Here is a 9,703-nt window from a genome sequence, read left to right as displayed (position 1 = left end):
CAATCAACATGAATTGGAAGAAAAAGCAGTCTGGATTAGGGATATGATTGCTATACATATACAGATAAAACTACTACTCAAATGTACCCAAAACAAGGGCAAGCATCAACTATCCTCCACCTACAAACATGAAAGGACCTATTACCATCCACCATTTTCCTAACAAGGCTATATTGGAAGTTTGAAATTGATAGCTCCAGGCAGAAAGGGTCCTTGACTCTTAGAGATTCCATAAGAACATCTCAGGAAACAACACAAGTTGCCATTTTATGCAATCTGAGTCATTAATATAACATTAACGAGTCTTAATAGAAAGAATACAAGGACATCTTCTCAAGCAATTAAGTTGTTGAGCATGAGATTTCAGAATAGTAACAAATTAGTTGCAGGTGACAAATACTTAGAAAGTACATGCAGTAAAAACAACATTTTACAAAAAAAAAAAAAAAAGAAAAAAAAAAGAGAAAAAAAAAAGAAAAACATCATTTCCTCAATGTTTCCTCAAAGTCAAGTAGGAAGAAAAGGTAAGTAATCCAAAGTATTTTGATGTTTGAAATGCTTATACTTTTTGAATCACAATTATTTCTTTAATTTTAAGAGCTTCATATATCTAGTGCATTAAAATATATGAAAAGCATTCTAATATGGAAGGAATTACCTCTCAAAAAAGAATCATTGGAAGGAATACAGAACTAGAATCTCTGGACATTGGAGTACTTGAGTAAAAGTAGTATGTGTACATATTCAAACAAACTAACCTCACAAATTTCTCCTCTTGAGGATACAAAACTCTAGCTTGTTTGCCTTGTAGGGTCCAATGTGGTGAGTCAACCTTGGAACTATCAAAGACAATAAAGATATTACAAGCAATAGATATATTCAGTGATCATTCAAAAGTTCAACTGCCAGCCCTTGAGAAAGATTAACCTCAAATATACAACTTCCCACCTTCCTCCAGTTTAGAATGTGGTAAAGGGCTGTCTGCAAAAAAAAATGACTCAAGCTGTAAAATGAAGCAGATAGAGCAAGTCTTAATTAATAATTAACAACACTACATACAGTCAATTTGATAGAAAATAAATGAAATGGCTGTCTAAGCGAATACTTGGATCATATCATGCGACCTTAGCATGTGTGACCACTCATCAGCTCTTCAACAGTGACCTAAATAATCTAAAATGGTTTAGTCCAATAAAAGCATGGTATATCAGTGATATTCCACTTTTTTTATAAATAGTCTTATAAATAGTCTCCTACCAAGAATATTCCACTTTCTTATAAATAGTCTCCTACCATATACAGAGTAACATTTATCCTACGATCTTCTAAGTGATCATGGTACAACACAGTACTAAGATCCATGTCTCACAAATCTCCCTTGGTTAATAACCATTGTGTCCACTCTCAAGTTCCCAAGGACAACTAGAGAAATTCCTCTCCTTCAGTATATTTATGACACACCCACATATTAATGAATAGTGGAAAACTATCCATGATCTACACTCAAGATCATCAATATCACTGGATATCATCCATGTCATCAATAGATAAGATTCATATTGGTTTTATAGTGCACAACTTCAACAGGCAAACCTTATCAAATGTTCAAGGGTCATTTGGGAGTTACTATATTTGTAGTGAGCAAAATGACCTTCAGCCCAATGGCCACTGCTCCAGTTTATTCCATCCCAATAAATGAACTCACTATCGCTTTGGAACTAGTTTGATAGACTTTCTAAACTATGCCAAGCCAAGAATGGGGTCTCCACACTTTCCAAAAGAAGTTTTGATTTCAATTTATAGTTCATTTAAAAAAGGCATAACTGCCCATTTATGACCTTTTTCCAAAAGCCGCTTAAATTAACATCTTGAATATTTTTTTACAGATGCTTTCAGAGTGGATTGAGAACTATAAGAATATATAGATCTGCTAAAATGTTCTAGTTTCAACATTAACAATCGGTCAATAATTAAATGAGAAACTAACATCAAGAGATGAACATATAATGCTCATAGCAACCTCACAATGAGGACAGGATCAGTTTCCATCCACTGCCATTTTTTTAAAATTGGAGTAGATTCATCATCGTATGTGTAATATACATGTGAATCAATCGAGACCATTAAATTACATGACCCACTGTGGATTGAGAATATTTCAAAACTATGCTGATTGAACATCCTAACCACTGAAATGGTGTCCATCGAATGGGTGGATAAAAATCATTGGTAACCATCAATAGGCAAGTCAGATGTTTAAGATCAAATAATTAGTGTGATATTTAGGGACAACTCCATCAACAATAGGGCCAACCACCCAAGATTTGGACAATCTCTAGATTGCCAGATATGAATGTCATATGTATAGTCAATGAGTGATGACACTTAAAACTAGAAAATGTAGCACGAGAAACACCATAAGACAAATGGAACTCACCTAGCTCTTGGTGAAACCCAACAAGCAACCTACTTCCCAATGCCATGAGCTCCTCGAATTGTCTAATCCTGTGATAGAAGGGCATTTTCTTACTCACGACATTCAACAAACAAATGACATGATTGCATAAGATTAAGAAGGGAAAAAGAAAAAAAAAACACTCCAGATGGAAATGGTTTATGCATCACAGATATGTCCAAAATAACCCAAAAACGCAAAGCAGATATTGACTTGTATCTGACTAATCTCATCAACGAAAGTTTCCAATCTAACAAACAGATGTTCAAACCTGGTACAGTTGATTGCTTGTAAAACCAACCCATGTATCTTATGCTTATGGGATGCAGAATCCATGGACCTCCATATGTACCAATTTTTCTTTTCATTTATAAATAGTCTCCTACCAAGAATATTCCACTTTCTTATAAATCTGTCAACAATCAACAGAGTTACTTACCTCACAGCAGTTTTTTTTTTTTTTTTTTTTGCTGGATACCTTCATTTACAAGTTACAACCAAGCTGAAACATTACAAAAACCACCACATCCAAAAGCATTTTCTCCACCCCTCTGCCAGCCAAAAGCACAATGAAAATCACATCACATAGATGAGGCCTGATGCGTTATTCGATGCCAGCCATCCCTGTCTAAGCCAGCACATCAATCGTTGATGCTAAGGCTTGGAATAGGAATACCACTGCTAGGATGATGGACATCCTTCCAGCTGGATGAAGGATTTTGTCGGTGGCGTGGCTATGGAAATTCGCTGAGATGATCTGCTATCAATACATCATACCCAAGCCTGCTCATAAGAGCCTAAACCTTAAGACCCAACCATCAGACATGTACACTAATCCATAATTGCTACGGATTTCGTTCTACTTTTAGCTACCAATATTATTCGTAGCTGTATGTACATTTAGCTGCGGATTATATCCATAGCTATTTGTATTTATTGTTGAATTAACTCTATAGTCATATCTTTTAGACCTATTGCTGAGATGATGCTACGGACTATAACCGTAGGAATAGATCTTTAGCTACGGTTTTTATCCGTAGCGTCTGCCCAACCTGACAACCACGATCCTAAACATGTTATATGGGTATGAGTCGTGGTTGTTAGGGGTGCACGTCGAACCGTGGAACCGGATCGGTACCGTTGGATCGGTCCGATTTGGTTCGGTTCCACAGAGCATCGGTTCTGGTTCCAATTCCAAAAAATTGCGAACCGTTGGATGCGAATCGGTTTTGGTTTAAGGCCCTGCAGAACCGAACCAAACTATTGATCCGAACCGTGACCTGAACCCTAGATCTGAACCGTCGATCCGAACCATTACTTTAAAACAAAAAAAAAACCCTAAATATCTACCCTCTCTACCCGTTATCCCGACTGTTGCCGGCCCTGCTGCCCTCTCTCTCGCCGACTGCGCCCCTGCCCCTACCCTCTCTCTCTCTCTCTCTCTCTCTCTCTCTCTCTCTCTCTCTGGCAGTCCCTGCTTAAGCTCTGGGCGTGGAAGCCCACACCAATGTGAGCGCTCTCACTTTCATACTCCATAACATGGTCCCAGGCCTTTAGGTCTTCTTCGACGACAAGTGGGTCACGGCCAAGTGCATTCCTGGCGTGCTCGTGCTGCCTGAGAAGACTAGAGAGTGTCTGTGTGGCGCTGGCGAACCTCCCTATGTAGCTCTGATCCTCATCCTTTCAAGGCTTTCTCCGTCTCTCTCAGAAATGAAAGGCTGCAGTCTCCAAATCCCAAATCAAATGGAAGCTTTCTCAATATCTTGAAGGTACAACTTTTAATCCGAAGTCTAAAATTCCCTCTCTCTCTCTCTCTCTCTCTCTCTCTCTCTCTCTCTCTCTCGCTCCTAGATCTCCGTCTCGCCGTCCGATCTCGACCCCACCTTCCATCTCAACCGTCCAATCCTCCCAAGATGCGTGAGATCCTGCACATCCAAGGTGGCCAGTGCGGCAACCAGATCGGAGCCAAGTTCTGGGAAGTCGTCTGCGCCGAGCACGGCATTGACCCGACCGGACGCTACCATGTCGCCCATCCTTTTTTCCATGTCATTTTAGGGCTAGGGCCCAAATATAAGCCTGATTCAGAGCTCGTGTGGGCCACATAATAGAAAATAATGCTGACAATGGCACCCACTGTTGATACCTTCCCGGCCCACTGTGATATTTGTTAGAAGTGGACATTGCTCAAGTCAGGACTTTTTGGGCCCACGACGAGCTGGCCAATAAGGTGGACGGAATGAATCACCCCATTGTGGGCCTCGACTAGACTCCTATTATTTAAAAATAATCAAGTTATTAATTACATCAACCTAACAACCACGACCTTTACCACATTACAACCACGACCCTTACCACATTACAACCACAACCCTTACCATGTTATATGGGTATGTGTCATGCCCCAGACTCGGTAACCGGACTCACAAGGAACCCGATAGCCGGTTCTAGCCGTAACAGTCTCCGTAGTACCCCATTCTCGGCTCCTGAGGCAAGTTCCGATCCTAGGATCCTACAACGAGGATTTTCATTATAGTATAATCATTTCCAATATGAGCATACCCAAGATCACAGCAATTACATCTGAGAATAACAAAGGCTCACATCACAAAATTCACTATGAATTTGAACTTTTACAAGTTTTCATAAGGTCCAAAAAGACATACATATGATAGTAGAAGAAGGAGAGAAAAGTCTGCAACGCTGGGGTCATCAAGCTCAACTCTAAACCAAGCTCTGCCGCTACGACGCCTGCCTAGGATCTCCTGCATGCATCAATCATGCATAAGCTTATAAAAGCTTAAAGAGTGGTGAAAGTGTGTGACGGAAGGAAAACATGATCAATGATAATATCGCTAGCCTTACCGAGGCTTATCATGAATACAATGCAATGAGTACTGGACGTCATACCAAGGCAATGCATGAAGGGGCTTATACAACCGATGCGAATGTAATGCAAAGTAATGTCAGTGCTCATAACCAATCCACATATCAAGTATATTTCCAATCATAAGGCAATCATCGGGGTCCATTACACTGCTGGATGACTGCCGCTCTCTAGACCCGCACAGTTAAACGATTGTAAGAGACCTCACTACCCACCTGTGAACAGCTAATCACCAACAAGGCTCGACGGCAGCAAACCCATATACGAGCTGGTTAGACTTAGCCTAATAATGCCTTCTCACACCAGGCGGGTAAGGCCACACCCCTACCCAACTAACTACACGACAGTGGGAGTCACGGCCTAAAGGTGTAAGGCCCTTGTGCGCTCATATTTTTCACCCGGTCACGGCACTGGAGCAGATCCTTAGTACCATGGAAGTTTTGAGAATTTCACCCATGGGCATCTTATGCACCCTGTATGCTCAAATACATTTCTGGTGTCCACACATACGGCCATCCACGAATATCCCTATGGAGGCAAGACCCTGATGAAGCAAGGGCGGTATCATCATGAAATGCGATGCCAATGCATGAGTCAGACATATAGATCATGCACTAGCTTCAGGCACTCAATGTGCACAAGGGGAGAAACTTCATCCCTCTATGACCACCACACAATGTAATCAATTCACACAGATGATACATATGAGTCACAATGATGTAAGTGCGCTACTTGTAAAATATATTCATCCTTTCCAAGTAGGGACAAGGTCTAGATACATATACAGGTACTCTAAGGAGAAGTGAAGTCCTCTAGTGGGGGCCCAATACTTTGGGATGGCCCACAAGCTAAGAGAGTTATAAAGCCTCAAGGAGGAAACGGTCCTAACAAGGTTCAAGGTGGGCCTTCAACCACCTATAGGAACCCTATGGACCTACCTTAGGGCCACCAAGGAGGACCTCCAACCTCAATTGGGTCCCAAAAGGTAGTCCGCTAACTACACGCATGTAAAACAATGCCCAAGGCCTAAACAATCCAGGACTAGTGGGCTGTACACAAGGCCCAACACTTAGGCATCATGGTGGGCCCTTAAACAAAGTTTGGGCCTAACCATAAAGGTCATGAGTCCACTCATTGTGGTGGGCCTGATGGGCAGCCCATTATTTCAACCATATGGGCAATTCCATGTTTGAATCAAGTGAGTTGGGCCTCATGTCTTGGCCCAAGTATGGGGTTAGTTTAATGGGCAACCAAGGGCCCAACTACTTGAGTACTATGGCCCATAAAACCCATCACAATAATGTGCTATTTATAAGCCCAAGGGCCAGGGGTCCATTAAGAAAATTCTAGGACAATGGGCCTAGGAAACCCAACATGTAACTATGAATATAATTCCAACAAAATTTCAATTGAAGTAAGCCTTAAGTATGCACTAATTAAGCCTAAAATCTAATTAAAAATAGGGCAAGATATGTGTAATAATATCACCAAATTTGGTGGGTCATGCTGCCCCAAAACATTCATTTATGGGCAGCAACTTTGGGCCTATTACTGAAATTCCAACCCACCCACAATCTGGCTTGCTGGAAATTCAAAATTTAATTAATTTATAATTTTATTTTAATTCCTGGTGACCCATACATGTCACAGGGGGTCCACCAAATGAAGGGAGTAGATTAAACACATAAATCAAATAGGCCATGCTGCTGGATTGGACGTCCAGCAGCAGCCCAATAGGTTAGGCGTCCCATTGTGGGTAGTCGTATGGGCCTAGGCATTTAGGCCCAAAACTCATCCAAATGTGCCCCAAATTAATGCTACCGAAGGAGGGAATAATCACGCCCCTTATAGACCCCACATGGATGAATGGTGGGATGTAAAATACATTAAGGTGGGCCCACAAAGTGGCCTGGACGGCCAGCCTAGGCTAGACGCCCCATCTTGGGCGTCCCAGCCTAGTGGGACACTCCAGGCTGCACCACGGTCAGTACAGGGGCCCGATGGCCCTGAAAATTTGCAGGGTGGTCCTTCCATGTGTGGGTCATACCTCTACAAAATTTCTTGATTTTTAGATACTCAGAAATATTTTAATTAAATTCAGAATTACAATCTGTCCAGAGTGAAATGTTGTTGTCCATGCAATGTTTATCCAATAAGGTGGGCCCAAACTTCATCTAGGAGGGGGGAAATGGATGTTTAGTATTTTTCCCATAAAATATAGTAAGATGGGGTCCACAAAAGTGGCCCACCCCTAAGAGAAACCAAGCTGAACTTTGTGTTTTCCCTCCATACATGTGGGTTGGATGGTCCAACAAGGTGGACAGCCCACCCCTATGGGCCTCCCTTTTTGGGTACCATTTCATGGGCCATCTGAGGTGTGATCCATCACACCTCAAGGTGGGGTCCACACCTTCATATTACACCCCAAAATCATAAAGAAAATAGTAGAAAACATGATCCAAAATTCATGCCAAACATTGACTTGACAGTCCATGCAACAGTCCAGATTTTGGACAGCAATACATGGCTGGACATATCAGCCTATATCTCAATAATCTCAGCAATTAAAAGGGTGTGTGGCCTTCCTTAGTGGGCCCCACATATGTCCAGATCATGAACCAAAGTCAGGACACTTGCATGCATTAAATTAGGGTGTCCAAAAACCATGAAATAAGGTGGGAGGGGCATCCCACCCTTGCTGAATTTTTCGGACATCCTAGGCCCACCAAGTGGGCCACACACATCATCATCCACAATAATAAGATAAAGGAGAAGAAGAAATACAACCCGGCCATAGGGGTAGGGCCCCGCCACTAATGGACTCTCCCAAGATTCAATCTTATGCATACAACTATGTACATTATACATGCGACAATAAACCAAAGCATGCATGATCCATAACTAAAATGGGTGGTTGGGATGTTATCCCAACATAACTTCTAGGGTCTAGATACCCTTGGAATAAAGTAAGTAATACAATACATCATGATGGGGTCCATGGAGGATGGCCCGATCATGTATCATGATATGCATGTAGGATGGGCCAAAGGGCCACATCCATGGGGTCAAATGGGATCCCCACCATGGATTGGTGGATCCCATATGATACATATATGAAGAAAAGAGAAGATTAAAGGTCAGGAAAGAAATCAGAAATTTATATTCACCCACATGCAAAGCGAGCCTCCAAACTCCTACACCATGAAGATCTTGAGCCTAAGAAGAAGTTTTAATGGTAGAGATCTACTTTTAATGGTGGGATTGAGAGTATGTTGGGGTTTAGGGGGCTAGAAAAAAGAGGGAGAAGGAGACGTTGGAGTGGAGTGTTACTAGCAATGGAGGGAAATGAGAGGGAGGGAGAGAATAAAGAGAGAGAGAGAGAGAGAGAGAGAGAGAGATGTCATCATTGTTTTGTAAGAAAAATAATCATTGCCTAGAGAGGAGTTTACAATGCTTAGGCTTTGGACTAGGCTTGTGTAGTGCTTGTTGAAGTGGGTGGTGTTTTCCATAGAATGTGTGGTGTGTGTAGTGTATATAGGGACTTGTGCCAAGGAGGTGGTCCACATGCATTGCACAAAAGTGGGCCACATGATTAAGGGTCATACTATGTAATGTTCATAACTTTTGATCCATAAGTCGGATGGATGCACAAGACGCGTCGTTGGAACCGCAACGACAATGCGAACGAGATGGCATAGGTCTCGGGTAGATCCGAGTCAGGTCTAAATGAATGGACTCAAGAATGACTACAAACAAAATACGAGGGTCGGGGGTCGCCGAAATTCAACCGGTAGGACCGCGGGACCACAAGAAATGAAATGCATACTCACACACACACACACACATACACATGCAGGAACTCGAGTCGGGTCTTAAACTTTCCAAGCCCACTGTGATGTTTGTTAGAAGTGGACATTGCCCAGGTCAAGACTTTTTAGGCCCACGGTGAGCTGGCTGACAAGGTGGAGGGAACGGATCACCCCATTGTTGTTTACAACCCCAAGTGTAGGGTCGCAATGTAGTAATAATCTCGATAAGACCGAGGTCGAATCCACAGGGACTAATCTCGTGTGTTTTTTGAGAACATCTAGAACTAGACTTAGAAGAAGATGAAAACCAAATTTAGAATATGTGAGAGAATAATTGTGAAAAACTTTGTGAAATTCACAAGTGAGAAATTACGGTTTCCAAGGATCCACTTGTAGAGATCAAGGAGATCTAGGCTTAACTCACAAACACAACTGGAATCAGAGTCCCATCTTTATCCAATTGGAAGATATCTCTTTAAAAATCAAATTTGAACTTCCTCTGATCTAGTTCTCAATGGATGAGGGGTATGAGAACTAGAACTAATTCCATCACAA

The 9,703-nt window shown here is 41.9% G+C and overlaps 1 long non-coding RNA gene across 1 annotated transcript; it reads right to left on the bottom strand.

Moving 5' to 3' along the window:
* Positions 1 to 761: 761 nt before the first annotated feature.
* LOC131218395 (uncharacterized) lies at positions 762 to 3,174 on the bottom strand. The gene is made up of 3 exons (XR_009157692.1): positions 2,438 to 3,174; positions 949 to 1,003; positions 762 to 839 (listed from the first exon to the last, which is right to left on the bottom strand). It is a non-coding gene; the product is annotated as an uncharacterized LOC131218395 (long non-coding RNA).
* Positions 3,175 to 9,703: the final 6,529 nt, after the last annotated feature.

This window comes from Magnolia sinica, chromosome 11 (assembly GCF_029962835.1).
Source record: "Magnolia sinica isolate HGM2019 chromosome 11, MsV1, whole genome shotgun sequence".
In the NCBI taxonomy this organism is placed as follows: domain Eukaryota; kingdom Viridiplantae; phylum Streptophyta; class Magnoliopsida; order Magnoliales; family Magnoliaceae; genus Magnolia; species Magnolia sinica.
The sequence above is the reverse complement of the archived record's forward strand: the minus strand, read 5'-3'. Positions and strand labels throughout refer to the sequence as shown.